This window comes from Manis javanica, chromosome 15 (genome assembly GCF_040802235.1).
Source record: "Manis javanica isolate MJ-LG chromosome 15, MJ_LKY, whole genome shotgun sequence".
Taxonomy (NCBI): Eukaryota; Metazoa; Chordata; class Mammalia; order Pholidota; family Manidae; genus Manis; species Manis javanica.
Window position 1 is genome coordinate 16035693 of NC_133170.1, and position 16422 is coordinate 16052114.

The 16422-nt window shown below is 35.4% G+C and overlaps 1 protein-coding gene across 7 annotated transcripts in view; it reads right to left on the minus strand.

Annotated features, from left to right (window-relative positions):
* The window catches only part of PIK3C2G (phosphatidylinositol-4-phosphate 3-kinase catalytic subunit type 2 gamma), a 319871-nt gene that overhangs the window by 35862 nt on the left and 267587 nt on the right, over positions 1–16422 (minus strand). The gene's annotated exons all lie outside the window — the stretch shown is intronic.

Sequence of the window (16422 nt, forward strand, 5' to 3'; positions counted from 1 at the left end):
TAGTCACTAAGCCTATGTATTCATCTCTTGTGAACTTGTTTGATAAGAATTGCTTGAATCTATTTTCAGGGAGTTGATCAAGTATTTATTTTGAAAGCTTGAAGTCAAACTTCAGACTGTACAGAATTTGAAGGAAATTTGACCTCCTTTGGCCTTTTGACAACTAGTCAATTATTCTTCTCTGGTAACATTTTGACCTCACCACCCAACGGTTATTAAACTTCAATAGTAGTTAGACAGTCTTCCCAATTAGTGTCTGAAATGTCACCACTAACTAATTATCCCCTTGTGTTTACACTGTCATATCCTTGAAATCCACATTAGTAATTCTAGGTGTGGGTGACATACTAAATACTAATTCTTATTGTAACAAGATTGCTTTCATTCTTGAGAAGAAACACGATCCAAGTGTAAATGGAGAGATAAATCAATAAAGAGATGAAGAGGGTGAAAAATGTAATATTGTGGCATTTTAAAATAATTGATTTTAAAAGTTTTCCCAGACTTGGTTCTACTTATATGCATGCATCTCACAGCTTTTTAGCACATCACACCACTGGATAGTTTGAAGAATTATAGAAATGTTAGTGCTGCAATTGCTCTCCTGATAACTTGTACCAGTGTCCTCAACTGGGTTTATATTGGCTCCCAAGCACTGGGGCTACATTTAGTTGCAGATTGTATACTGAGCAACTCTATGGGTGCTTTCTTTTACATTGATTGTATGTATAATCCTATTCAGCAGGGCTGCATATACATAGGACTGCAAGACATAGCAAACAGAAACAGAGAATGCCTATGCGATATTTGCACATACTTGTACTAAAAATTGCATTTGTTTCAAATTCTGCACGGTCTGGATTTTATCTAGCTACCCTATAATATGAGGCATTTAGAAAATAGGTGGGCACATTTTGGTTGTTTCAATGACTGGAGGGTACATGTGGCAATTAATGGGCAAGGCCCTTTATCTTAAATGTCCTGAAAAACAAAGGAGATTCTCACATTGTTAGGAATGTTGCTTTTCTGCTTAATTCTTCAAATGGTAATAGTTCCTCAGATTTAAAAAAATTCTGAATTTAACTATTTTATTCTAGAAATGAGAAAACAATACCAGAGAGCATAAGAAGTGGTTGACTGATTGAAATTAGCACCAAAAATCTGACTGATAGAGTGTAGTTACTAAGCCCAGGACCACCTGTGTTACCAAGGTTACAGGCCAATGACTGTAACCTTAATGAATGCATATGGGGGACAGTGGGAGACTTGGCTAGAAAGAGCTTCCTTGGAGTCCTAGAGCATACTAGTCTTCCTCACGAGCTTAGTGCTATCGTGACCTATTAAATTTTAAGCAGAAAAGCATCATGACCAGGTTTTTTAAAGAAAGCTGACAGTATAGCAGTATGGAAGAAAGGAAAAAGGCAGCCAGTCTTGGAGAATGTCATCAGCAAAATTCCTCATATGCTCAATACATTGTATTATCTGAGCATTCTGTTTTGCTTCCCCTTTTGGCCTCTGAAATGGCCCCTGTACCCTCTCCTATTCCCTTTACTACCTTAGTGCAGTGGTGGTGCCTCCTTTCATGTCCTTGCTTTTCTTACCTCCACTTTTCTTCTTTTACAACAATATTCTGCTTTGAATATCATGTTTAATGGCTAAACTGTCCTCTTCCCCTTGTTGTTGCACTTATCTACTGAACTCTAGGTCATTGGCCTTCATTTTCTGAATGTTCTTAACACTGGAATATTGTCATTTTCTTCAACAGCACTTGTCATAATTTATACTTATTTTAATATCCACACAGATAATCCTTCCTTATGGCACATACTCTGTTCTGAATTCCTCTTGTCCAGTGATCTTGTTCTGCATCCCACTGAGCCACTCACTCCTGTTCCCTTGATCTTGTCTTGATCAGTGACGAAACGGCTTTCATTATCTTGACTTCTAGCCTCCCAGTCTACATTCCCTCTAGTTTCCTGCTCACTCCCTCTAGTTATACAACTCAATCTGTGGTCTCTAAGACCATTTCATTGGTCTTAATTCCTTTCATATTCTTATGTCCCTTCTTGACCAGTTTGGACCCCACAGTTGATATTAATATTAACTCACTTGCATACTCCTTTCAACTCTATTGGCCTTTTCTCCCTTTATTTTATCACTTACTTGGCAAAAAAAAAACCCAACTATGGTTATTCTCTGCCCAATGTGGGACTCTAACAGGCCTTCTGAATGCTGCTGAAGAAAAGTGCTCAACCACGCTTAGACCAGGCTTACTGTCACCTCAGGCCCACTACCCTCAAGGTGGTGCACAGGATTTTCTGGCAATTCTACACATGTTGTTTGACCATTTATGTTTCCACTCATCTACTGGACTATTTAATACCTTATCCTCACTCCTCACAATGCCAACATGCTTTCCCCCTCTTTCAATCTGCTCAAGGCTGTCTTCTTGCGATGGAAAAAGTAGAAAGAGAAAATATTTTATATAAGATCTCACCAAAAGTGCTATCATCTTACCTTACCTCTGTCCTTTCCTCTGTTTCCTGGGTGGACTGTCTGTGCTTTAATTTTATACTGATTTGTGCACTAGATCCCATGACCTCTTCTGCACTCAAGGTTATCACTCTGATCTCTGGCTAAGTTCTCATTTATCTCTTGCACCGTCAATTTTTGCTTTTCCGATAGGTCATCCTACCAGGATGCACATATGCTGTAATTCATTTCAAAAAATAAAATTCTTGATGTACCTTTCTCTGCACCCTATATCTTTCCTGTTCAACCTTAGGCCAAAGCTTCTGTGTCGATTGTTTTCTGCTTATTACAAATTCCTCTCTGCACATTCTCTTTTGAACCCTCTCTAGTCAAGCTTTTGTTCCTAGCATTCCCATCAAACTATTGTTAAATTCTCCAATAATTTCCATTTTTCTAAATCCAGTGATTCTCATTTTTTTGATCCATCATTAGCATCTGAAATAGCTGATCATTATTTCTTGGAAATAATTTCTTCTCTTATATTCCAGGTGCTACATTATTCTGGTTTCCAACAAGAAGCTCTTCCTATATATCTTTTGTTGATTCCCTCCTATCTTCTTAAACTTTAGAATTGGTGTGCTGCATGATCTAGTTCTCAGACCAGACCCCCTAAGTAATATCATCCAGTCTTATGGTTTTGAAAACCAATTATTTGTTGACAACTCCAATATTTATGTTTCTAGCCTCTTTTTTTCCCTGAAGACATTTAACTTTCCACTTAACACCTCTACTTAGAAATCTCATAGGCAACTCAAAGTTAGTGTATTTTGGTCTAAACTCCTGATTTCCCCCACTGCTCCTTCTACAATTTTCTCCATCACAGCAAATATTCAAGCAATGCAAGCTTGAATAGTCATAAAGGTGTGTTACTAGTCAGCACTCATCACAATTGGTTAGTGCCTATGTCCTAGCATTTGTTAAATATTTGGAACATCATTCCAATGTGAAAATTATAAACATGGCCAATAAATTAATAAATGGTTGGTATTTGTCTTAGGGACTCTAAAGTTATTGGTCTTTGATATCAATGGCATTAAGCTATATTAAATACTTTATGAAGTTAAATACTTTTTCTTTGTTATAGATGTTTAACTAATGTGGGGTTTTAAATGTTTAATAATGTGCTTTTAAATTAGAAATGCAGTCAATAACGAACTAACTTGAAAGCCAATTAAAGACTTTTAAATTAAATCTGCATCAGCTATATTTTGTTAAATTCATAGTTCTTATTAATACTTTGTCTAACAGTTATACTGTCATTTGTAATTTAAAATGATTAGCTTTTTGAGAAAGTTGGTCAGTTCAAAGTTCCTCAAAACCTAAGTGTTTTTCCTATATCATCTGAACATACTCTTTGTCTTAGAGACAACAGAGAGTTAAAGTACTTGCAAAGATCAGAAGTAATGTAATAAAATACTCAGATCAATTTTTTTCTCGTTAAAATAATGTATTAAGAATTTCCATTTATTAATTGGGCAGCCAACATCCAGAACTGGCTGCAAGACTTAGTTTTGGTGAGTTAAAACAATAAGCTAAATCTCTTTCTCTCTCAAACACTGTGAAGTACTATAAAAATGTGAATTTAAAAATGAATTCCCATAAGAGTTTTAAATCAAAGTTGAACAGTAATTGTTTTTTATTGCCTTTTTCATAAAGCAGCTTGTCAGACTGTCCAGTCTCTAATGTAGTTCAACTCTCTATATTTGTATTGGAGTTACAGTGGAAGAACGACGCTATGAAGAATGGTGAAGAAAAGAATCGTTTATAATTCTGGTTCTAAAATGTCATCAGTATTTTACCAGACTCTGAAAAATAATCTTGCTTTTACTGACGATACACATATGACATTTATCCTGCCTGCAACGTAATCTCAGCCAGCTCCAAATAGGAAAAGAGCAATGTAGTGACAAAATGTAGTAATTAACATCTGGGTTTAGCAAGCAGGGAACAAGAAACATATGTTCACTATTAAGATAGAATTTACCCATTTGGGTTTATTTTGACATATGATTTCTGCTTTAAAAATAAGATTGCTTAAACCACAAGTGATATTATTCCTTATTAAAGGAACTTCTAGAAAGGAGTAACAATTTTGCTAAAAATTGCATTAAATATAGCTTTAAAAATTTTAAAAACAACAGCTGTTCTATATCTCAGCTAAACTCAAATGTGAGCACACATTTATTTAGGTACTGCAGTCATTTGCTGTAACTTTTAGGACAATGTTTATCTTGAGCTTTATAAAGATCTTAGTTTCCAGCACAAGTCCACCAAAACAGCAAAATTTAAAAAAGCAAAAGAATTCCTGCTATTGAAACTTTCATTTACTTGTAGAATGAAACCAGAAACATTAAAAGAAAAAAAAATTTCTGTCAATTTGAGAGAAGAGAGCAAAGCTAAACGGACAAAAGTCAGGTAGACATAGGACTAGAATGTCTAAACTGATGTTTGCGATCCATTAGGAGAGATTTGAGGATAGGATATAATTGTTGTGTTCATTAATGTCTACTTTATTTTATGAACAGATTGAGAGAGAATAAGAGAGAGAGAGAGAGAGAGAGAGAGAGAGAGAGAGAGAGAGAGAGAGAGAGAGAGAGAGAGAGAAAGAGAGAACTTTGCAGGCATCCATCTATTTGATTACTCTTGGATCTTCAGACCAAACGAGACTTCTCTCCCATCTAACTGAATTCTCTCTTCCTTAACAAAAAGCAAGACTGTTTATAAATGAGAATACCCTTAGAAGGGTATATAATACTTGATTTTAATGAGATGAGGTTGTCCGGTTTCCTAGTCAAGCTATATCTTCTACTTTTTATCTTCTTTTTCCTCTCACTGTCGTATCTTACTTATGATCATGTCTACATTTATCACCATATTGTAACTCAATGACTGTAAAGTGTATATCACATTATTTTAATGTCTCCAATTTGTTCTCTACAATCAATTTAAAGCCTTTAATCTACAGTATTATACATAGTAAGTGCCCAATAAAAATGTAAAAATCTTTACAAAGTTACATGCAGAGATAAAATATTTTAAAATAGTTACAAATACATGTACCACATAACTATAAAGAATATGAGGTTTAGTGTATAGGCATAATAGGATTATTTGCCTTTTCTATACTGCCATATGACAGGCAGCTATCAAAGAAGAAAAGTATTTTTACAAGGATTTTTTTTAGGGCCAGGGCTAAGGATTATTCTATCACAGGAGTATTCAGCACAAATATAAATCTACTTTAAGTATCTTATTTTATACAAAGAGGAAATAAAATGTGTGCATGTATAAAAATTACCTCTAAGTTGTTCAAATCATTTAAAATAACTGAAATATTTAGATTACATCTATGACTTTATAAAGTCTAGTTTTTATGTAGATAACTTTGTTAATATATATGAGGAAAGGAAAGAACTATATCAATAATACAAATTTAAAAAGTCTCAAAATAACATGATTTACTTTGGAATTATTTATATGATTCCTAGGCCAATAATGTTTGACTAAGTTAATCCTAAAATAAATTTTCATTTTTTGAATACAAACAAACTGAATGAAGGAAATGTCCACAAACATATGGTCTCACATAAAGCTTCTCACTGTGATTAACCCATTTGGAGATAATTGAAAATTGACCACATTATGCATTGCAGAGAACCTGAGTGATTAGGCAGGTCACACTATGTATTAATTTTAATTAGCATCTGATGATATCCCTTGTCAAACTATTATTGTTCTATCACTGTGTCATCCATATAATGAGTATTATATCAAGACCCATTAAGTTCCTTAGGAATAACAGAAAGAAAAACCCAATCTCTGAAGCTATGAAAGTCTTCATGAGGCCACTGGCATCAACACAGACAGAATTTTGACCAAGACTCTAAACTCCATTGGGCAGTATTCATATCTAATTCAGCTCTCGATTTTCTGGAGTAGAATTTCCCAGATCTGGCTATGCATTTGAATCCCTTGGGTTCTTAAAAAACACTACAGATACCTAGATACCACCCTTTATAGAAACAGCATCTCTAAGAATGGGGACTGAGAGCATAGTTTTTAAAATCTCTGAAGCAATAGATCACTAGGTACTATATGGCAGCAAGTTATTCTGAAGCAATAGATCACTAGGTACTATATGGCAGCAGGTTTTCAATCGGGACCCCTAAATGTATATTTTCCCCTGGCTGGAAAGTATACAAAGTAGGCAATAAATAAATATTTGTTGAATGACTAAGACAAGTAGGTTTTGAAAGTGGCCCCTGATATACCAGTGCCCACATTTATTTTTTTTTGATTTGATTTTTGTTAATATAACACCACTTTATTTTGTAGTAGAGAAACATAGATAGTTGTATTGAAGTTTATTAATATATTCAGTCTATGTCTTAATCCATGAGTAATGGCAAATGGGTTATAACAGAGGCTTCTGCCCTAAAGTAGTAACTAATAAATAGATGTAGGATTTTCCATCTCAGGAGGGTACTTTAAATTCTCTAAATACTCATTATGTATAATTCAATTAACATGCCAGGGGGATGTTCCTTTGGGAGAAGGCACACCTACAGTAGCAGATTCCTTTCCTACGAAACTATTACGGACACAAAGGGCTGCCCCTCTTTGGGAGTTCAGTGTTAGAAGATGGCCAATCTAGTCTCACTCGGAGCATTTCTATGATATGTGATTTTACAATAATAGCTCATGCTTTATTATATAAATGACTCTTCTTTTTTGTTCTCCTTTAAAAATTTTTTTTCCACTTAGATCTTACACCTAAGTTCATCCAAGACAAAAACAATGTGTTGCCTGAAATTTCTTCAGCCTTTCTTTTACTAAATACTGACCAATAGAGATTAAATACAACACAAAACAAAATAAAAGCATCTTTTCTTGGGACAGCTACAGGAGTACTTTAACTTAGCACATTGGCAAATGCGAATGTGCTGTAAACGGAGCTACATGTTTGGTGGTTTGGTTCATTTGTCTCCATGCAGCGAAGATTATGATGGGCAACAATATTCACTCAGCCTTGCTGTGCTGAACTGCTTCTCCGCAAGTCCTCCCTCCCCGTATTGTTTCTGACTCCTTTGCTTTCTCCTTAACATCCTCTGCTAACACTTCCCCCTGAGCTCATCCTGTGTGCAGATACATTTAGGGGTTCCCTATTGAAAACATGCTGCCGTATGAAGGCAGATCTCAATATTCGTCCTGTTCATGGTAGGACCAGAAATCAAAAGCCTTTCTTCCATTTTGCACTTGCTCGCCTTTGCCTTAATAGGCTGAAGCCTGAAACTTTCAATGGTACTAGATATTTTGTCCATTGTCCTAAAAAAGGCAGAGTCTTTAACACAGCATTAGTGTAATCAGTAAGGCAGTCCTCAGCATGCAAAGATGGCAATCCCATCCACTGTCTCCTTTAGCACTTCCCCTTATAGACAATTCACATCCAGTAGCCATTTACTATAGCACACGTGAGGGAACATGACCTTCAGAGAACATCAGAGTTAGTGAAGGACATTAAAATGTCTAAATCCTATGAATATGCATAAAAATCCTATGAAATCCAATGAAATAAACTAAGTTGCCTTGATACTTGAGGGCAGAAGCCTATGTTATAACTCATTTGCCATTACTCATGGATTGAGATAGATCAAATATATTAAAAAGATGCAATATGATTTATATTGAATATGCAAGTATAATAGTCTAATACATGTATAAGCAGTCATTTATTGCACTGTAGCTTTCCTATGGTCTGACACTGTTTTTAAGACTTGTTTTACATCTTTGTTTTCAGTTTCCTCCCTACATGGCTCTAGTCCCATGATGAACACCTTTATTTGCTCTATTTGTTCACAACAGGCATATCAGAAATGTGCTCCAGTGATCTCTCTGAAGGAGATAATCATGGCCCAGTGCACCATTAATGTTCATCCTTTATAAGCATGGCCATCCAGTATTCTTGAGCTTGGTACTAGGTAACTGGCAGAGCCTGTCCCTCAGTTTGACAGCTAGCAGAATTCCCAAAATCATTCTCTACCAAGCCAGAGGTCTCTGTCATGCGTCATGGAGTCATGGGGGATTATATACTGGGGTGAGGGAAAAATATCAAAGCTGCATTAATTTTTATTTTGCAACATCATCCAAATTTTTCCCAAATTTTCCATTTTATACAAATTTTGAAATCTTTATCACATATTAGTAAAGTAGTTTATGAATAAAATATAAATAAATTATATGTGTTGGAAGCATGAGCTAATTTCTTATAAAAAGAAAATGGTAAGATATGAGTAAATAAGAGACAATTGCTAAATACTTTTCAGATGCAAACATTCAGTCCTTTAGGTTTGAAAACAATATAAACTCCATAAGTTAATCACATATGCAAATGATTCTGTTATTATTAATTTAAAACTAGTTATCAAATATTGGTGGGTTTCTATGTGCTAGAGAAAAAATTGAATGCATACAGTCATCAAGTTCATTCAGCTTCTAAACAACAGAAAGCATGTAACCATAATGAATGCTTTGTCTTGCAGTTCCTTGCCTAGCACAATATTCCCCCAATTTCTATTTCTTTTTACCCTTTAATAATAACTCAAATGCCCTATTTTCTGGGATGCCTTTTCCACCTTACTTGGAATTGAGTTAAGTATACCTCAAGTACCCAGGCACTTGTCCTTTGATACAAAACAGCATCTTGAGCTGAGAAGCAACTAGCCTGGAAATAATATTGTAGCATAATATTCCAGGCTCCAGACTTGCTAAAGATCAGTACTACGCTAAGATACCTGACCGAGTATCTACTATATTGGGGGCCAAATGTTCGACCATGTTCAAACTGGGGGAAAAATAGGTAAAGATGTCTATAGTTGAGATAATTGGTCTCAAACATTAGCGTGTATCAGAACACCCTGGAGGGCTTGCGAAAACACAGATTTCTGGGCCTGATCCCCAAAGTTTCTGAATTAGTGGGTTAGGATGAACCAAAAATTTGCATTCTTATAATTTCCCAAGTGAGGTCCCAAGCAGAGTCCAGGACTAGGAACTGCTGATAGTGATTTCAAAGTGTCACCTCTTGCCCGTGACTATGTGCAATCTAATGCAGTCATTATTGGCAATTCTGGTGTTTGTATAATAGGCTTAGGACCCTATGATCTGAATTGTGGGATTTTATTCTTTTAAGCAGGTCTATTCATCATCAAGCCAGAATATTACCCGATTGGAGGCAGAGTTATAAGCCAACATTCTGAATCCGTAAACCAATAGTTAAGAGACAATTTTTGAATACATTCATTAATACATTATATTTTTTAAATTTCAGTAAGGTTTCTGTGGTATAATCTACAACACAGCACATAGTTAAAAAAATAAAAATCATGACTGCAATAACTTTATCTAATGTCTTTTCCAAGCTCCAAGTGGAGAAGGAAGGTTGTTGAATTGACAGCTGAGAAAAATAGGGTTATCTGACCCTTTACTAAATCCCAGTTATGGGATCAGTTGTAGTCTCCCTGTTACAATGCCAGCAATTTATTGAAGTTTACAGTATGTCTGCATATGCAGTCTGCTATTATATATGTGTTCCTGAGTCAAGGCACAACCAGGTGCTGCCAGCATTTAATGAAGACTGCAGAGTCCAGGAATGGACTGTTAATGCCCTAATCAAGGCTACACTATTAGGGGTACCAGATGGAGGGACAGGAAGGAGAATGGTCTCGATATTTTAATCAGGAAACCCATACTAAAGGCAGTCAATGTAAGTTCTTCTTTTATTCACTCACAACTCAACTTACAATGGGCATTTTATTAATTAGTATACTGAATACCATAAGTGAGATTTGTTTTAAAAAAGGTAGCTTGTTGACTAGCATCAATATTAGAAATGGCCTGTTACTGGTGACATTAAAGTTATCCTAGATATGTGGATTAGCTAAAAATATTCCATAAATGGTCTCTATACTTGCATTAAAAGGCAGACAACTTAATAAGCCTTGTCTGGAGTTTTGACCTTAGGGATGATGTGCTAGATAAATCCCTGAAGGACGCTATGTCTATCCAAGAACTCTGGAGGATTCTGTGTTAGCTTGGTATCTGCCTCTGGAACTTACCATTTGTCCACAGGAACCTTTCATGAAAAATGGTGATAAGAATACCTAGTAGTAAAGAGAGCTAGTGCTCCTTCAGCATTTGGAGTGGGAGTTTTACAGGTTGTATGTATGTGTGTGTGTGTAGACAGGGGAACCTTAAAAGACCTTTTTTAACTCACAAGAGAGAAGGGAGTAGAATTGGGGTCTGGAATTTCTCAACTTCCCAGGCTGTGCTCAGAGTCACTGGTGAGTAGAACCAAACACATCACCAGGAAATCCTTCAATACTTTTTCAGATGGGAAGTGACAACAGACTAAGATCTTCCAAAATCATTACTTACTAGACAAAAAAAGGTGTCTTCAAGCACAGGATGGAGGTGAGGAAGCAGAATGGCCGAGATCTATGAAAGCTGAGGGCCACCTGGGTGATGGCTACAGCTCTAGATTCCCATTTTCAGGGATAGTAGATTAGGTCATTGAGTCCAAATCTCCTGCTGAGAATAACTGGAATAATTACATACTTGTTTTTTTTTTAAATTTTGAAAGCATCAGAGAGCTAAGAATTGCCAACCTAGGAAACTGGGGCAGGACTTAGGTTGGGAGGTCTATTATGGGTGTTTATTGATAGACGTTAGGCAACAGAATGGCTGAGAGGTTGATTACACTTTTGAGCACCTCTCAGAGTGAAGAGGAAAGGGATGAAATCTAGAGCTGCCAGACAGGCTCTTGGTGAATCTGCCTCAGTTTGGTGTGGATTTAGATCTGAAATGGTTACATCTAAGGAATAAGGATACACCATAAATAGGTCCTCAGAAGGGTTATAATTCAGTTTTGAATAACCCTGAATCCCTGTGTTCCAATTTCAGCAATCCCAGATTCATGTTCTCAGATATTATAACTCTCTAGACTAAGATAACAGCAAAATAGATTTCCAATTATTTCTGCAAAGCACAGGTCACACCACAATAAAAAGGAAAATAACCAACCTCACAAGAGAATAACACCACATGATTGAAAACTGGCAGAAGCATTAGGCAATAGAAACATACATGAAAGGGGTCCCAAAATTGGAGTTTTCAGGACGATTTTTTAAATAAGTATGCTTGCTATTTTCAAATAAATAACACAAAGGACAGATTTTCAGCCAAGAACTCCAAACTGAACAAAAGGAAATTCTAAAACTGAAAAATGCAATAATTAAAATTAAGAATTCAAGTTATAGATTTACCAGATAAGTAGAGAATAAACAACCTAGAAGACAAGTCAGAAGAAATGATTCAGAGTAAGTCATGAAGGCCAAAAGATACAAAACTACAGGAGTAAAGTTATGAGACATGGAGCAGAGAGTGAGAAGGGTTACCATGTATGTGATTACGGAGGAGAGGGGAAAAGGTATAAACAGTATCTGAAGTGATAGTGACAGAAAACTTTCTAAAACTGATGAAAGACATTATGACATAAACTCAAGAAGCCCTAAAGCATGATAAATAGAAACAAAGTCATATCTGAGCAATTTAAAGTAAAGTTGAGAAAACCAAGAGCTGAAAGAAAAATTAAAAGGAAATAATAAAGAAAAACATATTCAAAGATGCAACAATTGTAACAGAAGGATTCTAAATAAAATCAATGGAAGCTAAAAGACAATAAAGCTAAGAGCTTTAAAGTTTTAAAAATAAAATTGTTGCTATCAAAATATTATAGTCACCAAAAATATTCTCTGATAATGAAGATAAAAACTTTTCAGACAAATACGAAATTTACAGATTTTTTTTTCTAGTGGTGAATTCATGTTAAAAGAAATAGTAAATAGTGTTCTTTAAGTAGAGGGAGAACAATCCCAGATGGAAGGTCAGAGTTTTAGGAAGCAGTGAAAATGAGATATATGGGTAATCTTAAACAAATGTCGATTATTAGGACAATAATAATAAGTACCTATTAAATTTATGGATACAGATATAGATGCATTGTTAGTATAGAATGTAAAATTCAAGTGGGTGAAATAGACTTAAATAATGCATGGTCACAGGAAAAATATTCATAGTGAAAATTTTATCAATAGTTTGAATGAATGATAACAAAAATATAATACTGCATATTAAAAGCTTGGATGCAATTAAATCTTGATTAGGAAGGGGCATTTTAAATGTGTAATTTTTCAATCTGTAGCTGAGGATAAGTTGAAAATAAACAAGTAACTGAGGGAGGATACTATAAACAGAAAAGCAAAATATAACTAAAGGAAGCAGAAGGAAAGAAAGATCAAAAATAAATGAAACAAAAATAATGCAATAGAGGGGGATCAACAAGTTCTCCACTTTATTCTTTGAAAAGATTAGTAAAATTCTTAATCCTCTGGCAAGACTTATCAGGAAATGACATGTGAGGAATGTAAGAGTGGATGTCTCTTCAGAGCCTATAAATGTTAAAAATATTATGAAATGATACTATGAATAACTTTGTGCCAGTAAATTATCACAAATTCCTAGGGAACTATAACTTAGCAAATACTTACAGGAAAAATAGAAAATGGGATTTGTCCTATAACTCTTAAATAAATTGAATCTCCAGACCTACATGGCTTTACAAATTAAAGAAATAAAACCAATTTCATATAAACTCTTCCAGAGAATAGAAAGAAAAAAAAAGGCAATAATTCTTTGCAACTAATATTATGAGGCCAGCACATTCTTGATTCTGAAACCTGGTAAGAACATTGCAAGACTGAAAGACTTCAGGCCAGTTTCTGTCATAAACAAAGTTGAAAACAAATGCTAAAGAAAATGTTAAATCAAATCCAGCAACACATAAAAAGGAAAATGTATTATGATCATGTGGAATTTATCCAAGTAATGTAAATTTGTTTAAAATTAGAAAATCAACCAATGTAACTCACCACATTAACAGAACAAATGAGAAAAACTACTGATTATTGGATGACCATTGATCAGCCCAATACATTCAGAAAAAAAAAATCAACCTTCTTCATTGCCAAAATTATTGGCAACTTAGGAATAGAAGGAAGTTTTCTTAGAAAAATGAAAGATACCTACAAAGACCTATATTCTTAATGAGGAAATACTAGACACTTCTTCCCTGGATTCAGGAATAACACAAGTGTGTCCACCATCACACTTTAATTCAGTATATATTGGATGCCCTAGAGAGTAAAAAATAGCAAGAAAAGAAATTATAAATAATGGAAAGAAAATATAAAACTTTTGTTATTTTCAGACAATATGAATGTAAGTAGGAAATCCAAAAAAACAGTACAAATTATTAGAATTAAAAGTGAGTTAGTAAGGTTGTTGAGTAAAATGCCAATATACACAATCAGTTGTATTTACATACTGGTGAAAAAACAGGAGGAATTTTAAAAAGGCAAGATAAGAGATTTACTATAACAAATATTTTTAAGACTTTTATGCACAGAACAACAAATTATTATTGAAAACGTTTTTAAAAAAGATTGACATAGATTGACATGACAGCAGATTGGAAAACACTAAGATGCAATTTCAACTAAAATCCCAGTTGATTTTTGCATCGAATTGACAAGATAATTTAAACATTTACATAGACATTCAAAAGTCAAAGAAGAGCCAGAATACTGTTTAGGAACAAGAATAAAATAGGAGGCCTCGCTCTGCTAGGTATCAGGATTTATTATGAAGTGTCAGTAATTAAGATTGTTGGAACAAGGGTAAACAGAGCTATCATTGGCATAGAACATAGAGTCCTGAAGCAAATGCATACCTAGAAGGATATTTAAATTATCACAAAGGTGGCACTGCAAAGCAGGGAGGAAAGTCCTTTTAACAGTTTTGGAATAATTCAAAATCTGCATGGAACAAAATAAGGTGATTCTTACATCACACCATGCACTTCAGTCTACTGCAGACAGATTGTAGATTTGAATGTGAAAAACAAAATAAAGCTTCTAGAAGGAAACTATAGGAAACTGATTATGACACTGAGGTGTACATGATCTTCTAAACATATAGAAAAACACTGATACATTTTACTACATTAAAAGTAAGAGTTTCTCTTTGTCAGAAGACAATTAGGAGAATAAAGTTACGAGACACAGAATGGAAGAAAATTGTTACAACATATGTAAACTATCAAAGGACTTCTATCCAAAATATATGAAAAAAACACTAAATATCTATGAAAGGATGTCAAATAATTCAATAGAAAAAGGGCAAGAAACATGAACTGACACTTACCTGAAGAGAATACCCAAATGACCAAATAACATATGAAAAGGTTTTCAGTCTCATTAGTAGTTAGGAAAATACAAACTAAAAATACAATGAGATGCAAACTCATCAGAATGGCCCAAGTTACAAAAATCAACAATGCCGAGTATAGATAAGGCTGCGGAAAACTGGAACACTTATTCATTGCAAGTGGGAGAGTAAACTGGTCACTACCTACATATAATGCTGAAGATAAGCATATCCTACAATCCAGAAATTCTGCTCCTAGGTATATGACCAACATGTGGGCATTAAGAGACACACAGGTAAAATAATTTTCATAGTGGCATTATTTGTAATGACCACAAGTTTGGGAACATTCCAAATGTCTATGTAAAGAGGAATCTACAAGTAAATTATAATATATTTATTTAATAGAACACTATACAACAATGGAAATACACACACCTCAGAGGTTGCCTTCCCTGCGTTGTTGGCTTAAACAGCAGTCATTTCATTATTGTGTCTCAGCTCTGGGGTTTGACTGGGCTCACCTAGGGTGTTCTTGCTTGGGGTCCTAAGGAGGCTGCAGTAATCTGGTGACCGGGGCTAAGGTCATCCACTCACAATACTGTGTGGTTGATGCTGGCTGCAGGCTGGAACCTCAGAGCACTGGAACCTCAGAGCACTGGAACCTCAGCTGGGCACTGGAACAGCTGTTCCCTGGACATCCCTCTGTTTGGTCTCTCTATGCTGTTTCTCCACTTGGTAGACTCAGGGTAGCTCAGTTTCTTATATGTCAGCTGCAGGTTCCCATAGTGAACATCCCAATATAAATTGGCAGAAACCGCACAGCCTTTTCTAACCTAAGTTAGAAGCCATGAAGTGTCACTTCCACAAATTCTATGTAATGTGAAAATCACAAAGGTCCTCTTGGGTTGAAGGTGGGGCGACATAAGCTCCTCTTATTGATATGAAGGAGGCAAAGAATTTTCAGGTATGTTTTGAAATTACTACAATGTCCCATGGGTGTTCCTTTCATAATAAATCCTTGAACTCTCCAACTTTCTTTTGTAGATTTCTCTGAATATATGTTATATTTTCACAATTTAAAAGGCTAAAACATAAGAACAGAGTCACAATCCAGTAAGCAGAGCCAGGAGCTCCTGGAGTGCTCAGTGAGGGACAGTGCTATTCTCTGTGTAGGTTTTAGTTCTCAGTACTCCCTAAGGCTTAGCTTAGCGCTTGACAACCTGCCCTGGCCTCCTTGCTGGGTTTACTCTTCCTCTCACAGCTTCTCACAAGAATGTGAGACCCAACCGAACTGTGTTATTGTGCTTTTCATGTGTATCTGTGATACAATAATGGCCCTCCCCAAAAGCCCACATCCTCTCCCCAGGACCTGTGAGTATGTTCCCTTCCAAGGCAAGAGGGCTTTGCAGATACATTAAGAAACTGGAAATGGTGAGATTATCCAGGAAGGCCCAATGTAAACACAAGGAAGGTCAGAGTCACAGGAGATATAATGACAGAAGCGGAGGTTGGAATGTGCCACTGGTGGAAAAGGCACAAGCCAGGGAATTCAGGCAGTCTCTAGAAATT